Genomic DNA, 20,127 nt, shown 5'->3' on the forward strand with positions numbered 1-20,127 from the left:
CCGGATGTAGCACCTCAGTCAGCAAATTCTGTTTCGCCTCTGCCACCGGCAAAGGCAGTTCCAGAAAGTTAGCTGCCTTTCTTACCACAGCGTGAAAGGTAGCAGCCTCCTCCGTATACTCCCCTGGAGATGATAGGTCCCACTCAGGGGAAGTATCCAGCCCACTGACTGTATCCAGACCATGAAGTCCATCACCAGAGTCCTCAATCTCTCCTTCCTCCAAGACTCATTGGTATTCCTGCTCTTCCAAAAGACGGAGAGCACGCCTTCTAGAGTGCAGTCTTTCTTCGATACGCAGAGTCGACATGGCCTCCGCCGAAGTCGAGGATCGGCACCGATCTCCGGATCCATCCGACGCCATGTCCGGCACCACAGGCAGCTTCGACGCCGAGGTAGGAGCCGGACGAAGAGAGTCGCGTCTTGGAGTCTCCGATGGTCCCGTCGGAGTCACAGGTCGAAATCCCGAAGTCGACGGGCTGGAAACCTCCGGGGCCAAAACCTCTGGAGCCACCGGCGCCAACACCGGCGCCGAGCCCACATTCCCTAAAGGGAGAAAGGGCATAAAGGGTGCCGGCCGTAAAGGCGCCGGAGCACCCAATGAAAAAGCCAACGGCCCCGAAGGACCAGCTGGAGCACCGCCTGGAGCCATCTGCTGAAAGATGGTATACATCGCATTCAAAAATGCGGTATTATCGGCTCCAGGGGCAGGAAAAGCCGGATACTGGGGTGCCTGGATCGAAGGCGACCCAGACGCCAGCCTCGACGTCTGCGACGCCGGAGAAAACACCTGAGGCTGCGTCACCTCAATCACTGAAGTCTGTCCAGGCGAAGTCGGTGACGCTGGAAAAGGCAACGGCGTCGACGGATGTGGCGTGACCGTGGGACTGTCCCAAGTCTTTCGACGCCGAGCCGAAGGCGACCTTGAACGAGACTCCTTGCTGGAATGGCGCCGTGAATCCCTACGGCACCGGGAGTCTCGATGACGCCGATGAGACCTCGGCGAAGAAGACTTCCTATGATGCTTTTTCTCCTTCCTTTTTGACTTCGCCATGAAGAGTTTAGCCTCTCGTTCTTTTAGGGCCTTCGGATTCATGTGTTGACATGAATCACATGTTGCGACGTCGTGGTCGGAGCTTAAGCACCATAAACAGTCGGAGTGAGGGTCAGTAACAGACATCTTGCCCCCACACTCCCGACAGGGCTTGAAACCCGACTTCCTCTGAGACATAATAACTGCAGAGAAAATCCACGCAGCAGAAAATACACTAACTATGAAAGTAACAGTAGCTCCCTCGAAGATAACTGTTTCGAATGCACGGAAAAAAGGGAACTGACGTCGGCGAGGACCTCTTATTGCCTGTATTACGTCTGACGGCGTCGCGTGGGCTAGTGTGACGTCCTCGTGCAGAAGCTAGGAAGAAGATTTCCGTCGAATGCTGGCGCCATGGGAGTATTCATTAGGTGAGGAATCCACAGGTAGTTGTATCCATCAGAAATTACGCTGCGCTGGCGGAGTTCAGAATTTGTCCCCACTCCACTATTTGCTTGGAGGCCGGTGATCCGGCAAAACTATGCTAACTGCCATGTGGTGGAATTCTTTCCTCACGCATGGCTCACCAACGTAAAGTTGGCGAGTGAGGCAAAAAAAATTCCTCGTGTGGTTTTCGGATGCTAAAACACTTCCCGGTGAGACTTCTCAACCCGGGCAGTCTTGGCAGGTTGTGACCATCCGTGTAGAGAAAACTGGTGTTCGAGTCAAAAATCTACTAGAGCGGCAGAAAGCAGCAGCACCTTCTGGTGTGCGGTGCTGTTCACACTGATTTTACAGCACAGAAGAAGCTTCCACTGCTAAAAATCAGCACAAGCAAAGTGACATGCCCGATCGCGCTCACTAGCGGATCTTCGCAAAAACTGAGATTTTGTGTAACTACGCAGAATTCTGCAGAGTGAAAATGAGAATTCCGTCCAGGACTAATAATTACATTGTTTTATTTGTGTTCCCATTAAGGCTTGGAGATGTGGTTCAAGTAGTCCTTCCATCATACTACAGCCAAAGTGTGCTTTTTAGTGCATTTACTTTTTCAAAATGTTCTGCTAAGCAAGACTTTGCTTTGTAAGCCTGTTAAGTTCATCGCATGTACCCACTATCAAATGCCATATTCCAACACACTAGGTTGAGCATAAGCGTTTGACCTCATGTATACTTTTATGTATACTTCTTATGGCTTAAAGCGATTTCATTTGTTGGTTGCAGTGTCCTTTAAAAATGTTTGCTCGCTAGTGGTCAGTTCTGCCTTGTTCTCCCTCCTTTTTCTGTTTCAGAGCAGTGACCAACTACAGTACTATTCCAATTTGGTTTCTTTATCTTTTACTGTGACAGACTGACATTTCTTTGCTGCTGCGTTTTTTTAGGTTGGCAGCTGCCCGCGTTTTATTGCAGCATTCCATTCCTCCCACCTCCTCCCATGTCGGTGACATATGTTTAAACTTTATTCGAGTGCTGTCCTCTTCTGGCTCCTGGAACATTTGCGCCACCATTAAATCTTTAATAAAAGGTATCTCCTGGGCTTTGTCTCGTTTTGTTTTAATGTTGTTTTATCACTGGACAGCACCCTTTCTTATAGAATGTAACTAAACCTGGAAGCAATGATGTGAAACTTGCAGAGCTTGGCATCTGGAGTCTCTCCAGAGCCCCTCCAAACATCAGCACAGAGGGCATTGCTTATCTTCTCTATTGGGGCCATAAATCTTCTCAGGCTGCTCTGCTACAGTTAACCTCATTAGAGCTTTGTTGAAATGAGAGGCAATAATGTTTGCAAGACTTTTCATTCTGTTAATATACAAAGAAAATACTTTTCCAGCCTTTCCAATTCCTGTTCTTTGTAGCCCAATACCAAGGGCAGCGGCTTGCCTGCAAGCTAAGTTGTTTGTTTATTTTCAGTAATTCTGCTCGGATCACTGTGTGCTATCTCACTGTTTTGCATGTCAGCTAATACTTTTGTCTTATTCCTGTGGAAGCTCTTTGTGCCATTTTCAGGGGGTAATTCCGGTGGGTGTTGTAACACTTACTGTATCTTCTGCATAAATGGGTTAAGTATATTTTTATATGAGCAACTAATGCATTTAGAGGAAGTGTGGCTGTACATCTGTTTGAACGATCATTGTTAGTAGACTTTCTGTGACCAGATATTCACCATTGTGTGTATGAATTAATATATTTGAGTGTATATATTGTATACATGCGCATTTGTGTGTGTATTCATAGAAAACCACCTACTTCTTTATACAATACTACAGTGTCTAAGTCTGTTTTGTAGCTTCTTGACCATGATATACTTTTTTCACATTGTTTGATTTTTGTGTGTATCTAGTGCTTAAATATAGATTTAAATATTTAAATCAGGATGCTAAATGGCAACATTTCCATTTTTTGCTGCAGTTAGAAGAAGGTAAATGTAAGTGCTTTAGTTATATGCAGGGCCACTGGAATTATATAGCAGAAAAAAAAATGAAATTATGAGGCAGTGTTGACCAGTTAATGTGGCAAGAAAACTACAGTTATGAATTTACAATGCCAATAGCTCTAGCAAATGCGAGACCTATTGCATTGAAAATGCTCGTTGTTCTAATGCTCTTCCTTTAGCGTACAGCTAACTCCAATAATGCAGTCTGTCAGCAAAGAAACCCTCACCTCCTATATCCCTGTAACACAGGATGCTGTTTTTGTGTGGGATTCTATTTCTAGGACAGCTGGGCTATACACACACACATAACAAAAACGATGCTTGTTCTTACTCCCTCTGACTTTATTGTTACTAGCCTTTTGTAAAAAGTTACAATAAGAGGACACCGTGGTTTACACAATTTGTTCTTTTTTTCTGGTTAGATTTCTAGTGAAACAAGTTTTATACCCAAGAAATTGTGTTCAACATAACACTAACATCTTCCTATGCTTTGTGTATTTATTTAGAAATGTTATAAAGTGTTACCATTCGGGCATTTCAACTTTCTGTTAAAGTAAACGTTACGTTCTTGCAACAAACGCTCCGCAGCGTTGCTGTGTCCTAGGGCAGTGGTTCCCAAACTGTGCGCCGCGGCACCCTGGTGCGCCGTTAAAAGTTGCCAGGGGCGCCACGCACATTTTGGAAACATGATATGAACATTTTAAAAAAGATTTATGCGTGCAGTTTATAAATGACCTGTTTATGACGAGTTAAAAGTATTTTGCGGCCGAGTAACTCTTTAGCATTTTATGTGGGGGAGTTACATAAGCCCCACCTGTCAAGGTCTTGCCCTCTGCAGCATGGTTTCACCAAACGTGATTAGTTCTTAAATAAAAGCCTTCGTCATTGCCAGCCGGTGGGAAATTCAGAAGAGAGCACTGGAATGTTATTGCTCCCGTGGGATCCTCTTGAAGTGCGCACATCGGACGTGTTCCTTGTTGAATTTACAATAATCAGGTAATTATAATTATTATTATCAGGATTTCTGACCGGAGATCACAGGAATGTGCAGGAAATTCTCCTAAGCAGTGCCGATATAGTAATTATTATAGTATTATTAATAACTAATGTTCTGTTTTTAAAACAGATGGATATTTCCCAGGGGCGAGCACGAGGCCCCTGTGTAGTTTCCAGACAGGAGAAAACTGCTAACAGCTTGATTCAGCACACACACAGAAGTTGAGTTTGTTTATTTAGGTTAGAAGACATTATTAGAATTATTTGTTCCTTGTTGATGACAAGTCCAGGGGAAAATTGCAGCATTTCTGCTTTGTGAAAGATTAACCTTCCACCCTTTTCTTATTATTAAGCACACCCTTCCTTTTTTACCCATTTGTGTTTACTAAATGTAAATTGTTAAAAATAAATTATAGGACCACAGTCCTCCCTCACTTGCATGCCCAGATCAGATTACTGACTTAGTCTTACTGCCAGGGGAAGGCAATTTTCGTTGGGATGCCAGAAAAACGGCTATGGGAGATACAGACCAAGTGGAACTTGGAAAGCACAGTTATCAAAAGCTGAAGCCTTTGAAATAATTTAAGGCAGCTGTGCCTCCTAAATTCTCAAGAAACTGCAGAGTGGGAGTGTGAACGGCAGTGCTTAATTTGTAAATAAAAACGTGCCGGTGCCCAAAGTCCTCCTTTTAAACATGTCGCTGCTGCAATTAAATGTGCGAAAATGGAATACTGAGGCAGTGTAATACTGAAGCCATCCCAGGCCTCTTCAATGATTTTAAAGCCACTCCCTGCCCCTTCAGCTCACTATTGCAGCTTTCTGTTTTCTCCCATTGTGACACTATTTAGTTTTTCTCTTCCTTGCTTAGCACCGGAAACAACAAGCACAAATTAAGCACTGGTGAATGATCAAGTACTGTTAAGTAATTTTAGAGAAGAAAGTGTCCAGATTGAAGGCAGAATGTGTCATGGCAATGTAATGATGTAAACAGAGAAGAAAATATGTGCATGGAGGACAGCAAGTGTGACACAGGGGGGAGATGTGGCTACATTTTTTAGACGTTTAAGAATGAGAGGTTCAATTGGTGGAGATGTGGTCTAGCAGGGAGGAGGAAACATACAAAACATCCATGTTATGCTCGTTGATATAATTAAAGTACTCCAGAGGCTGGGCTTACATCGCCCACCCGAAAATAAAAAGTAACTTAATGGGGAGCCGCGGGCAATGGCAAATATAGGTGAAGGGAGCCGCGGGTCGAAAAAGTTTGGGAACCACTGTCCTAGGGATACAACACTGTTTAACTCAGCATGTTGAGGAAGAGGCTCTGGGGAACACTAACAAGACATTTAGTCCTTGCATGTTAGAACAGTACTGTGTCCGTCCGAAAACGCACCAGTGAAGTCCAGATTTTGCATCCATCCTTATGTGCAATAATCTCCACGTAAGAAGAGCTTCTCGTTCCCAGGTGTACCGGTGCACTTTCACTGTTTGATCCGACACTCACAAGCATGCTGTAGTTCAATCACATTTGTGTGCTTGCCCAATCAATACATTTACTAATAATGTTCATGACTCGTTGTTACTTATCACTTTAAGCCACACTTCTGTCGAGTCTGCTGTATTACTATGACTCACTTTAATGGTCCTCAATTTACCGACTTTGAAAGGCTGAGTGATTTCGCTTGTGAGAATTGAAGCTCCTGATTATATAGGTTAGAAATAACTAGCATTAACTAGCTGAGCCACATTTCTGGTTATCGCTTGCCAAGAACACTTTCCCAATAAGCCTCACATGACTGGTATTTCTTTTCTCTTACAAAGAAATGTCTCCATCTTTAGGGTCACTCAGAATCAGTGGCTCCAGATTGTTAAATGAGCATTAACCCTTATGTGATTCAGAAAAGATAATTTCTCAAAAGCATTTAGTCAGCACTTCTGCCATCTGAGCCTACAATGCAGCTTCATAACATACAAAAAATAAAACATACACATTCACAAAGTTCACACGAGCAGCGGGTTATGCATTTGTAAAAATATATATATATATAATAATAATAATAATAATAATAATAATAATGACAAGGCAATGATCCCTTCTGATTCAACTGTCAGAAACTGGGGAAAAACAATGCCCGTGCTGCTATGTGAATCCCAGTGTTGTTGCCAGCCGCTTATTTTGTTCTAATTTGATACTAGTGGTGCGAAACGTGCACAACTAAAGAAAGATAAGAAGCGACGTAGGAAAGCACGAATCATTCTGCTAATCTATACGGACCTTGTGCTAGGGAGCTTCCTCCGCAGAAGAGCGCGCGCTGTCCTTCCGTCTGCTTCAGGTTTAGGGAGGACAAAAGCGGCATGACACGGAGCAAACAACCTAACAGCCAAGTTTTGGATAATTTACTTAGTGCTGATGGAGTCACGGCTTTTGAAACATTAAAATGAAGAACACGTTCATCCTTCTCTGACAAAACTCCAACGCATTTCAACTGGAGAGAGGCATTACTCTAAGGCCAGCATTTGAAAACCAAAATAGTTAGTTATAGGTATAAATCCGCAGTTACAATGCATAGAATGTTTTATTTGCAAGGATGCAGAATGACGTACTTCATAACATGAAACCGAAATATGTCAGCAGAGTACTTGACCCTCAAAAGTCTCGGACTTTCAAAGGCGCTATGTCATAGCTAGTAAGTAGGTGGTCAGTTAGGGTGCAAACTGGAGGATTTGCCTGCTGATGTATACAATGGGCTTATAAATCAGTAAGGATACTGCTGTCATTAAGCCCCTTATTGTAGTAGTAACTCGTTTATAAGCATCACACAAAACAAGCATATAATCAGATCATTGGGCCTGAATAAAGTAATTAAATCAATATAACAAGCAAGCATTGCAAACGGAAGGCACAAACAACAGGTGCTCCCTTATAATAATCTTAATCAGAAAAGCTATAGCCCAAAAGATGCACAGACCAGGAGGCAAGAACAACAATAGTGTCGTCCGCTAGTTAGACCATCAGCTAAACAGAAAAATAGTTCCCAGAGCTATCACACCCTAGGAATTAAACCAAAACGAGACAACATGAAGTAGGCCACTATGGCGTGTGGAGCCAGTCCTACATGTCTGCTTGTATCCCAACAGTCTAATATGCTGATGAGACACTAGTTTCCGTCACCCAAAGATCCCTTAATCACAAAAAGAACACAACAATGGAGAAGAGATACAAACAGGTTGATATGGAGGAGCTCATCACAACCGTAAAATATGAACGAGCTACCATTGAAGCATATGACAAATCAGTACATGACAAATATTATGGGAAAAACAGCCCTCAAACTAAAAAGAAAAAAAGAAAAAAAAAAAAAAAAAAAAAAAATCAAATCAAATGGTCCAGTCAAGATCTGAATGACGATAGGAGGAAACTTTGAGCATTGAAAGGAAGACAAAAAGTGGTATCGATGAGGCTAAGTCTTTCTTCCTCAGATCTCAATTGGAACAGGCTAGAAACCGTCCCAGAAAACTAAACTGTTTTATATTGTCAAACTGCATACTAATCGATCTCCAGTGCTAGATGGCAACATCTGTGAAGCTAGGAGTTAAAAAAAAAAAAAAAAAAAAAAGAAGAAGAAGTTGTTGAAATGTTTGTAAAACTGGGATCCCACTGCCCACCCAATCAATGGTCTATGCTCATACCAATCATAACAACCTTTGCCAAAGCCAATAGTTCTTGCCTATGGGAGACCTATTGGTTTTGTCAATGTTTTCTAGCCATGGCCACCCTGCTGGGCAATACGGCAAAGAATACTGACAAAGCCAATAGCAAGGCCTATTTGGCTTTGCCAGTGCTTGTTTTAAACTCTCCTCACGCGGCTTTGGCAGTGGCAATCTATTTCAATCATTTTGCACATGCACAGAGCTTGTTACAACCCCTGTGCAGCAGTTACGAGCAACAGCCTTAAGAGCCCATTTCAAGGAACTACGACATTCACAGGAGTACAGGCATTAGCAGTTACACACAGGTTACCCTGCAGTTACTGTGAAGTGACAGTCTGATGCTTCCAACGGCTAAGAGAGGGTGTCCAAAAGTGTGAGACGGAGATCGAGTATGTGTGAGTGTGTGTATTTTGACATGAGGACGGGCAAACAGCTAAATCTGTCTGTAGGAAAGAACCAAAAAGGATACTCTGCCATACCAGAATAGAGGTCACTAAATAAGGTTTTAAGCTGCTTCATGCTTAAACAGGAGTCACTTTATTTTGCTCGAATCGTTGTATAAGGTTAAAGTTTATTGCTCGTGTTCGCAAGCTGTAGAAAATGTTTTGGATTATGTACGTGCCTTGCATGACGAAACACTAAGGGGATCAGTATGAGAATGGCGGACGGAAAAGGCCCTCCGCCAAACTCCAGCAGTCAGGCTACCGCTAGTGCGGTCCCCTTCCCGTGGGCGTAATTAAGAATTTCCCACTGGGTCAGCAGACCAGCGGGAAACAGCCTACAACATTGACGCTGGCTTATAATAGAGCCGGCGGCAATGCTGCAGTGCGTAGGGTGCGCCATCACCTGTCACAATTTTCACTGTCTGCAAGGTAAATAGTGAGAATCGTGACGAGGCTGGCCTGAGGCACCCTGCACCCAGTCTCCACCAGCCTATACATAGCGGGACTACTGCCATGTAATTGATGGCGGAGAAGGGACTCTTAATTCCCAGGGCAGCGCTGCCCTGGCGTATTAGGACCACCAGCACTGCCAGCCCCTCCAATGGAGGAGAACTGGCGGTGGTGGCTGTCCAACCGTGGTTAGCGGACCGCCACATTGGTGCCAGTATGACCACCACCACCGCTGTCCTGGTCGTCAGGGTCATAACGAGGCTCTAAGTAACTTAACAGGCCAGCTAAGGAAACAGTCAGAATATTCTTTAGAAATGCATTTTCCATTCACACACACACCAATCATTACACAGTTCACGCTTTAACATTGCACTAAAAAGGTAAAACTATATGAAAAAGATAAAACACCACTGTTGTCTTGCATTATATTAAGCACCACTTATATTGAGCCCGTTAAATACTGCGATGAAAGATAGGATTAAAATGCTAACAAGAATAATGCTTGAATAAGCAACAGCAAGTACAGTAGCTGTCAACTATACTAGGAATCACCACCCTTAGACAATGGGGCTTGTTTGTCTTATAGACGAGGCTGCCTTTTGTACACACCCCTGCTGAATTAACAGAGCCAAGAGGAGCTTACTGCTTCATTTTAAAAAGCAAGGGGCAACGTCCCCATTTGCCACTGCTTACCATATTAAAAAACAATTTTCAGGAGGGAGAAAAATAACGCATTTTCAGTGCTGAAAGCCTAAAATTAAAAATCTTCTGTCACCTCAAGAGTTAGTTAGATTTAGGTACATACAGTATGAAAGGATTAGAATAACAAGGTTGATACGAGCTAATTACTTTGCTAGATAGTTGGGTTCCAGTTGGATAGGTATTTATCCACAAAGGTAAGGATTTTCAAACGTATCCTTATTTTAATATGCAGCCAGTGGATGGCCTTCTTCAGGTGTGAGGCATTGTCTCTCTTCCGCAGACCAAAGATAGGGTGAGTAGCTGAACGTAAGTCTGATGGGGACAGGCCAGTTGACAGTCTGGAAAGCTCCTCAAGAAGGAATCTCTGTAGTGAAGCCTGGAATTAATCAGAGCTTCAGAATCACCTTCAGAGAGTTGTAAGAAAGCACACAACTCAGCAGAGGTTGTTTATCTAATACGAACAGTCCTTGACCACCCAATGGAAGTAAATCGATAAGGCACGTTTCAGCATCCCAAGTAAATCCACGCTTCTTAACTAAGAACAGGTGAAGCATGCCTATGACTAATGCCTAGCAATAATACTTATTTGTTGCCTATCTTAAACTTTAAACTACTGATTCCCAAACAACGTGGGGCCACCTGCAGATATCTGCCTGTGAAGCAGCAGTCATCCGGTATACCTGATAATGAAAAGGTTGACCTCATGACATGTGAATCACAACAATGAGCCAAGAAATATATTTCTTATTCCACAATCTAGACCTTCACAGTGATATATTTTTAATAAATATATTATGCCACTTTTTATGTGAGACATGGCTCACAAAACCAATATGGGATCTCTTTGAGGTATTTTCAAAACGTGATGGAGTATAGATCACCATTAGGGGTGTAGGTGTTTTCTATGTATGCACACAACATAAAATAGTATGATTTTCGTACTGATATGCCACTGTTCAAAGCTGAGGGGGTGTTTCCAGTCACACACGTTCAGTCAGCTGCATTTTTCCACATCAAGTGTATATAGGGCAGCAGATGTCTTCAATTCTAGGACCACCCTTGGAATAATCTTTGAAATAAGAATATTTTGCAGAAAAAAATGTATCAGCAGAAAGCTTAAGCAAGGATTATTTTTGGTCAACTAAAAATGTATAAATTATAACAATTATATTGCTTCTGTTCCTGCCAGCTGTAACTCCCTACGTCTGCTCAGCATGGTTTTGAACATGGCGTAGGATCCCTCTTGTGGACACAGAGTACTACAAGCACTTGCTGAGCCTTCCAAATCAAAGGCTCAAAGCATAGAAAAGGAGTAGAGCAGCCACTTAATGAAATGAAAGAACGCTAAGCTATTCTACAGAGTAGCTCTCCTGCACTAAAACAGATTACTCTTCAATTTTTTTTTTTTTTTTTTATTTGGACTAACTGCTGGTTTGTGTGGTTTTTAACATAATCCATAAACAAATATGTTCAGATCATCCCGCAGCTTCCATCGACTCATTTCAACAGAGGGACACCCTGTATGAATGTAAGCAAAGCTGCTGAAGACTCGAAAGAAAGTGGCGCAAAGATCAGACTCTGGACAACCCCACAGCCTTAAAAAAACGCCATCCGCAGACACCACCAACTCATCCGAGCTGCTAAGAGAACCGCCTTCAAAGACCGAATCAACAACGCACATAGCGACAAGGAGCTCTTCAACATCGTGAAGGAACTCTCCAACCCCGACAATATCCCGCCATCCCAAGACCTCTGTGACTCCCCAGCCTCCTACTTCGACCTCAAGATTGCAGACATTCACGACAGCTTCAGCACCAAGACCTCCCACCGGACAACCACCAACACCACATATTCACCTCAGGCCAACCTCCTGCTCTCCTGGACCCCCCTCAACGACAACTACACCATCAAAATCATGAACACCATCCACTCCGGCTCTCCATCGGACCCCTGCCCTCACCACATCCTCAACAAAGCAAGCTCCATCATTGAATCCCAACTACGGAAGATCAACAGCTTCTTCGAGCCCAGAAGGAAAACCACGGCACATCCCAGACAGTTGTAATGTTCCAATTTATTCCTTGTAATGTCCTTAGATGAAACAATGGCATCTGGCCCAAAATGACATCTTGGGGCCAGAATCAGTTGATGACAACAGAATTCATTCTCAAGTGGATAACAGCCCAAATGGACAACAGCCGACACGTGTTTCGTCTGGGTAGACTTTATCAAGGCTATAGTGATATTCGCTCGATGTTCCAAAATGCCAGAGACTTGTTGCTGTCAGAGACTGAGCTGCCCATCATCAACACTTCAGCTAGCGTCTGGTCGGACCTTTACTAGCCAGCTGAGAAAGGAGCTCACCCTCACCAAGGCCAAAAGTTTTTATGTGACAGTTGACTGGCAGCTATCCCTTTTGTCCCAAGTCAACTCTTTCACAGCAACTTGTATTGGCCTGTTCCGCTCTATTAGGAAGCTGGGCCCTCTCAAACCAGGCATTACACACAGCGATTTCCGCAACAATTCTCTCTTGCAATGACTATGCAAATGCCACAATTTTGGCCACCAAACTCTGCTTCACATAAACTGCAGGTAGTAATGAACAATGCTAGCAGGCTCATTTTCAAACCTCCTCGTTCAGCCCATGCTAACCCTTTGCGGCACAGTTTGCACAGGTTACCGGTGCCTCAATGTGTCCAGTTTAAGGCACTCTGAACTGTTCATAAGACATAATGACTAGCTACATCACAATGTCCTATGCAAAAAAACAATGTCCTGAATTCATGAATGAAAGACTTTCTCACTATACTCCTACCCACTCTTTGAGAACATCGGACCTTCACCTGCTGACTCTTCCTGCTTCAAGAAAGTAAGAACAGGGGTCAGGTGTTTCTCCTACTTAGCTCCAAACTTTAAAATGCTTTCCCCATGTACCTTAAACTGGATTCCAACGATGTGAAGTTTAGGAAGCTACTGAAAGGCCACCTGACCCCACCACCCCGCCACTCCCTTGTCCCCAAGGCATTTGTGGTTTTGTTGGTTCAGGTTATCGCCTCTAAGCACGTAGAATCCTTTGGTGAAAATGCGGTATATAAACTCAAGTGACATAACACAGCCTTCTGGAATGCTAAGCTTCGAATGTTACCCTTTTTTGTAGGGTAAATCACTTGAAACCTGGCCACCATACATTAACGCACTTTCGTATGGAACATTTTTCTGACAAGACAGCACTCACTTCTTTATCTTACATTTATTTTCACCTGGAATTAAAGATGGATAAATGAATAGAGAGTAACTGTGTCATTGTAGTCGCACCATATGAACTAATATGTCTAGATTCGTAACTGAAACTTATCATGAATGCCTTTGTAAACAAGTTAGACCACTGACGTCGCAAGTACGTGAACTACTTGAACATGAAAAGCAGTTGTTGCAAGGTCTATTGTTATGCTGATCATCAACATGGATCGACCAAGCTGATTACTAGTGTGAGCAGGGACCTACAATTTTGGGCCAGTCAAAGCCAACATAACATTTCAAAAGCTTCAATCTGATGTACTTATCGATGACATCGGTATTCAGAATCTTAATGGCAAATGGCTCCTATAGCAACCTGGGGTGACTCACAGCCATCACGTTTCCTGTATACAAGCATAGTAGTTTACCAAGCCCAAGTGTTATCTATGCATTCCGATACTTGTAGTGCTGAATTTATTATTATAATAATATGATGAACAAAACAACAGTGAGAATGCAAAATGAAACTGTGGACTGGATGAGCAACTTAAGCATGGACTCAGAAAACATAAGATTTCAGTTTGCAACCCTGTCAAAGGGCGAAAACCTATTTTACCATCATTTTGCAGAAGTCCACGTTACGTGGATGTGCTACTTGTGTGCACCAACATAAGGGCCTTGGGTCCACTGGAAGGTAAGGACTATAGCGAGTATTTTCTGATAGGGGTTGAAGCAAGGACACCAAAAAAAAAAAAAAATACCTGAAAAAAATAGTTTTACCCCAGCATGACTTGGATTTGGAGTGTCACTTTGGCAATCATACATAAACGCTATCAACCTCGTGACTCTGTTTGTTCACTGTAGTCCTTAGCAACTTGCGATCTTTGCAAAGCTATGTCATATTACTGGCATTTGAAGAGTTGTGGGTGATTTAGACCATAATGAGTTGCAGAGATTAATACAATACCCATATAAAATGTGTATCGTTCTCATTATTAAGCTACATCACAATGTCCTATGCAAAAAAACAAAAACATGCAAATAACATGAAAAGCAGATTTCTGAACAGAATATCAGCTGGCAAACCATTACAAAGCAATGACTAGCTTACCCTGGCACGGAGTCATTAGTAAACAAAGAGTTTAATTACTATACTAAGTTGTTTTTGGTGCAATCCTAACGTGTAATACAAGAAAGCAGCAATCTCTACCGATAATGCCACACATCTGAAACACCAAGGTTGGTTTTGAAAGTGACTTATAGTATTAGAATTCAAAAATTTGTATGTAACAAATTTCATGGCACCTTGGGATATCTTTATTCCTAAGTAGGGTTTCCACCTTTATTCTAAAGAAACAACTGCTGTAAGAAAAATTGTTAGACCAGAGAGGGAACGAGATTTGGTATTGATGATGGGCAATTGTTTGGAGAAAAACCCTGTGTAAAAGTGAAAAGGGATGATGGTGCAATTTGTTTGGACAGTGAATAACCAAATTTCGCAAACATACTGCAATGAGTACTTTATACAAATTTAAAATTGCCACACAATGAATTTACTGAATCCCAAGAGAGTTTTGGAAACAAAATACGTGTTGAGAATATAGGCAACTATTAAACACAAAAAACGTAAATTGAAGAAAAAAATGCTCAGTTGTGGACACTCAACTTTTACAAGCATTTTTATGGTCATCCAGGTGGGCGAATTCGCCAAACAAGGATGACAAAGCCAGTTAGAAAGGTCAACTAAAAGAAGACTGAAAATCTACCAAGAAGGCAAAGAAGGGGCTGTTGGAAGACTCAAACATTTCTTTTTTGTGTGCTTTATCTGTACAACATTAAAACGTGTTTCGAGAGGCGAACCAGATGTGTGGAAGGCTCAGCAAAGCCAGTTTGCAATCGTACAGTAATGACCCTTGATGTGAAGGTCATTTATGCACAGAACATACGCCCTTTTCTATTGTGAAGCTCGCCCTAGCTATTGTCCCGTTCACCTAAGTACCGAAAGTCTATCAGCATCACCAAAAATACCTTTCAACATCATCTAACGACAATACACAATGGTAGAATAGTCCAACTGGTTGTAGCTGTAACACCTTATCCAGTAGTATCAATACCCCACATTCAGTGCAACACGGAAGTTGACTGGTTGCTCGTTATTGGAGCAGTCTAGCTCAGGCAGTTGACAGATGAAGAGTGGTTGAGAGTGGTTCCTTCATCACAAACTGGCGGCGTGGAGATGACTGCACACTGCACGGAGCCAGCTATGGGACACAGCGGAGAAAATATTATTACTGATTGGGATAAGAAAAGTACTTTATTATATTTATAAGAGTGGCAGCCTGGGTGCTTAAACATTATGGAGGGGAGGTGCGGCGTCATGTTGCGTATTCTGCAGTAGTTATGGCTACAGGTCGCGCTCACAGCTGTTAAGTTTCACAGAGGACGTGGTGCAGCTGAAAATTCTTTATGCTTGCTATCACCGACCAGGCATCAACACTCTGGCCCCATGATGCAGGAATAGCGCAAGGGTGCACACAAGCATTATTTTTGCTCGACTGCTGTATGCGCACCACGATCAGCAGTCAGCCAGCCTCCGGAATCCATCTCAAAGGAGTGCACAACTTGTTCTACTCCTTCGCTTGTGAGGTGCATTGCGGGTGGCCCTCACTTATTAGCCTCTAGTTACAACACAAGGTTACTGGATTTGTCAATTTGAGCTGCTTCGTCATTGGGCGACTACAGAGAAGAACACTACCGCATTACATGGTTTCTCTCTCTGCACTATTTTACTGTTTTATGCTCTGCTTTCTGGATGCTACAATAAGACAATTGTTGCAATTTCTAGATGTTCTTTTTGTAAGTACTTTTTCATGGTACAGTTACTTAATCTGAATTAGAAACATCACATATTGTTCATTCTAGGTATAAGTATATATATATTTTTACATTCAACATGCAAACTGCAAATTTACCAGTATACCTTCTCCCTAAACCAGGTACACCCAGACCTAAATAGAATCAATGATGAAAAACCTTTGAAAGGTATTTACTAGCTATTGATGGTGTGGAGTTTCCTGCAATTAGAAAGAAGGCCATTTGATACAACTGCTTAAGATCTGAAGGCAACAGGATTTTTGATCATCAACAGAATGGGATGCTTCTATGGAGGCTGTAAAAAGACTAGAAAAACATTTTGAAGAGGATTTAAGCATCATAGTGGAAAGATGTAGGATTTTCACACATAAGCAACATCAACAGGAATCCACAGACTCATTCCCGGCAGACCTGAGGAGGTTAGCTTCAATGTGCGCATTTAAGGGACCCGTAGGCAAGTATGGGAGAGGCCAGTCAGTAGTCAAGTGTTTTGCTAACTGAATACAAGAGAGAATTGTATGCTGCGAGAATCAATTTATCGAATAAACTTTAGCAACTGCAAGAAGAACAGAGAGATCTATAATGGCCTCCTGAGAATTAGGGGGGAACAAACCACATGCCTCCGAGGCAGTGGGGGTGGTGCAACCTGCTCCTAGACTCGGGTCTAATGCAGAAATAAAAAGACAGGGCAAAGTCACTAATAGCAATGCCAATACACGTTTCAGGTGTGGGTCCAAGCGTTGTGTAGCTAATTAAGAATTGTTCATCCATGGGTAAAACTTGTCTTAAACGCAAAAAGTCTGGGCACTTTGGAAGAATCTGCCAGAACTCATAGAAATAAGTATTTGTGGGGGATATGCAGAATCTCTTCCCTGTGTGAGAAGGATAACAGTAGTTCAGATAGTAGGATTGTATTATCAGTACAAATGGTAGATACTGGTGACAGCAATGAGAAGAAAGAGGATCCCAAGAATGAGATATTCATCGGAAAGGTGCCATTGGTAGTGATGGCAAACTCAGGATCTCCCATCACATCAGACAAACTATTTGACCAAGAATGGGCACAACTAAAACTGGATTGTCCGGACATTTGCACAGTTGCATTTGGTGGCCAAGAGATTGATATGGTGGGGTATTTCAGGGAAAGCATTAAGTTCCAAGACAGAGAGATTTACACGACAGTGTATGTGGCCACGAAAAGGCTATATTTAAGGATGGCAAGATAAAGGGTTGTTTAGGGTGGTGGTAAGACCAGGCACTAAGCATCCCAGTTCTTTGGAGGGCTTTATCCCTATTGTGAGTCAAATGGAAGTACTAGAGTCCTCCCTGAATGAAGTTTTGAATAAACATAAGGCAATGTTTCTAGAGAAGTAAGGTCTGGTAAAAGCAGTTGAGAATCACCTTGTTCTCAAGCCAGGTTCTTGCCTGTAGCACATAAGGTCAGGAGCATACCCTTAAGCATAAGGGGAAGACTGGAGGAGTACTTGATGAAACTGTGTGCAAAGGTATTGAGCCCATAGATTATTCACAGTGGATCTCTCCAATTGTAGTAGCCTTGGGGTTAAAAAAAAAAAAACGAAAAAAAGAAAAAAAAAAAATGATCCAAGTTGAGATTTTGTGTGGACCGTCTGTCTTTAAACAGGAACATTTTTGTTGATTATTTTCCCCTCCCCAAAATACAAGAAATGTTAGCTCAGTTGAGGGGAGCCACGATATTCTCTATTCTAAAGCTATGAGCAGTTTATCACCAGGTGGCGCTATTGCAGGATTGCCGTTCACTCACGCCTTAAAACACTCCATTCGGGGCATTTAGGTTCCGGAGAACACCGTTTAGGCAGGTCTCAGTTGAATCGGTGTTCTAGAAACATATGTACCGAATACTAGGAGGACTGGATGGAGTATTGGCCTATCAAAATGACATCATGATAGTCACAGACTCTGTCCAGTCGCATCTCAAATTATCAGATAAGGTGCTGGGAGTAGTGCATACTTATGGCTTCACAGTGAAACAAGAGAAATGCAAGTTCATGATTGACAATGTACAATACTTGGGGTCAGGGGTGCGGACAGGCCTGGCTTTTGGGGGGCGCTAACTCTTCAGAGTCAGTGAGGCGGGACAAGCATTTCAAGCAATGCACGTCGAGATATTTTTATAGCCTCTGACATTTTCTAGCAGAGCTGTTTGTGACCGTTAGGCCTCTCATCAGGTCTGAAGGCCCCTCAACAGTCCTCGCCCTCCACTCAAATCGTCTTCCCTATGTCAAGGGTTTGTTGCTACTCCCAGCTCTACAGCCTGTAGGTAAGCTCTCCAGGACATAGGACAGGTCTCCATTGAGCAAGACAGCCACCAAGTCACAAGAAGTTTAACTTTACTTGCTCTGGTTAGCTTTCCTTACTACCATCCAAGCTACTCACCATATACAGGGTGAGGGGCAACTATTCCTGCATGTGTGCACTGTGTAGAGATGGACAATGATCAGAAATGATGTATATTCACATCAAAGATTATACATTGAGACACAAATATGCACTTATTTAGCATCCACAAAAGAGCATAATTAGAGTTCAGTTAACATATTTGTAGTGCAAATACCATAAGATAAGCCATATTAATTTAGGAAACATATAATATTGCCTGAACATGCTGCAGAACCGAGAATTTTCCCTGTAGGGTGTGTAGTCATGTTGCCATGTTCTGAGTGCTTGACTGTGACGGACTTATATCCCAGTTTTGGATTTTGACTCACGCTAATATAACATGTGCAGGGGCCTACTCTGTCCCTGACACAAATGAAGTCCTGCAACTGTCCTGTGACTGGAGAGGTGCACCAATTGCACTCTAATTTTGCTGACAGTGGACCACCCCAGTGTTTTGTGAATCCAGTCGCGATCTGACCTATCTGTGAGGCCAGCCTCACCTGTATAAAGTTCTGCATCAATGTGTAACCTAGAGCCTAGTATTAACATCCAAGTGGACTGTGTGTGTTTGTGGCTTGTGTAGTTCATGCTTTGTGCATGAGTGAGCCCGAGTAATAGAGGCCTGCAGGCCACATTCTGGAAGTCCCTAGCCTGTTCCTGTGCACAAGATGTAGGCAAGATTGTTTTCGTAGACAATGGAAGAGTATTCCTGAAAATAGAAGGAGGCGACACAGCTTCTATAAAATGTACTTAAGCAGCTCTCACTGAGTGGAGCTGCTGATTAGGTTTTCATTTGGTAAGTGTTCAGGGTAAGGACTCTGATTGTTGTTGTTAGGAGTGAAAGAGATCTTTTAGGTGAGGCTGGCTTTTCATTTTCATCCTGGTCACTGTTCAGTGTGGATATCAAAAAGCCAGTTGCAGAAACTGAACGCCTCTTTGGGTCTGGAGAATAACCTAGAGAGGACACCTGACAGAAAAAACGCCACAAACGTGTTTTGAGATTGCAGACAGAGAATTCACATTCCTTTTCTGCTTTGACCGCATAAAGCTTGTTGCTCCACAGTCCAAGTCCTTTTACCAAGGAAGGGAGTATTCGACAGCAAACTTTGAAGACTGCTGTACAACAATCAGAAGTGTAGTTCCAAGTGTAAATCACGGGCAGGCAGCTGACCTTGCAATAGGAACAATTATGGTTGACCTCGCTGCTTAAATCAAGAGCTGTGCCCATGGTGAATGTAGCCACTGAAACCCAGAGTTGGTCCTGTGGCTGACATCATCACAGAAGTCAAAAACTACGTCCATGGTGGACGTCACCATTGTAGCCAAGCCGTGTGCACAACGACCACCAATGCATTATTTTCAGTGTGCATCTATTGCCTGCTCACATGCTGTTGTGACACACATGTAAGTGGGGGCCCATCCGCCACCCAGTGACCCATAAGCAGGTCTGACGCCTGTCATGAGCCCTCACGGACGTCCATAACGTGCATTCACTGAAGGACTCAGGGCTGCAGCTCTGGCTGCCCCATCCTGCAGTGGCCTACCCAGACTGAGGGCCACTCCTACAACCATGCATTCCCTTCCTGGAAGTGGGCAGGATCAGAGACACGAGATGGTGAAATGCATAAAGACCTGCACTGTTGTGAGGCTGTACCTAGGACACTGTACTGAACGGAGCACAACCATAATTGAAATGGGCTACCTGCACCTGAGCCTTGATTATTGTCTCACAAAACTAACCTAAAAAGGGACACGCCTAGATTCACAAGAGGAGGGACTCATGTAAAAGAGAGAAGAGAAAGACAGTATCCCAAGTTGCAGTAGCCTAAGTA

At 43.0% G+C, this 20,127-nt stretch overlaps 1 protein-coding gene across 3 annotated transcripts in view; it reads right to left on the minus strand.

The window, feature by feature from the left end:
- Positions 1-20,127, minus strand: part of LOC138284064 (tropomodulin-3-like) — a 257,423-nt gene that overhangs the window by 210,943 nt on the left and 26,353 nt on the right. The window lies entirely within an intron of this gene.

The sequence above is a fragment of the Pleurodeles waltl genome, chromosome 3_1, assembly GCF_031143425.1.
Source record: "Pleurodeles waltl isolate 20211129_DDA chromosome 3_1, aPleWal1.hap1.20221129, whole genome shotgun sequence".
NCBI lineage: Eukaryota > Metazoa > Chordata > Amphibia > Caudata > Salamandridae > Pleurodeles > Pleurodeles waltl.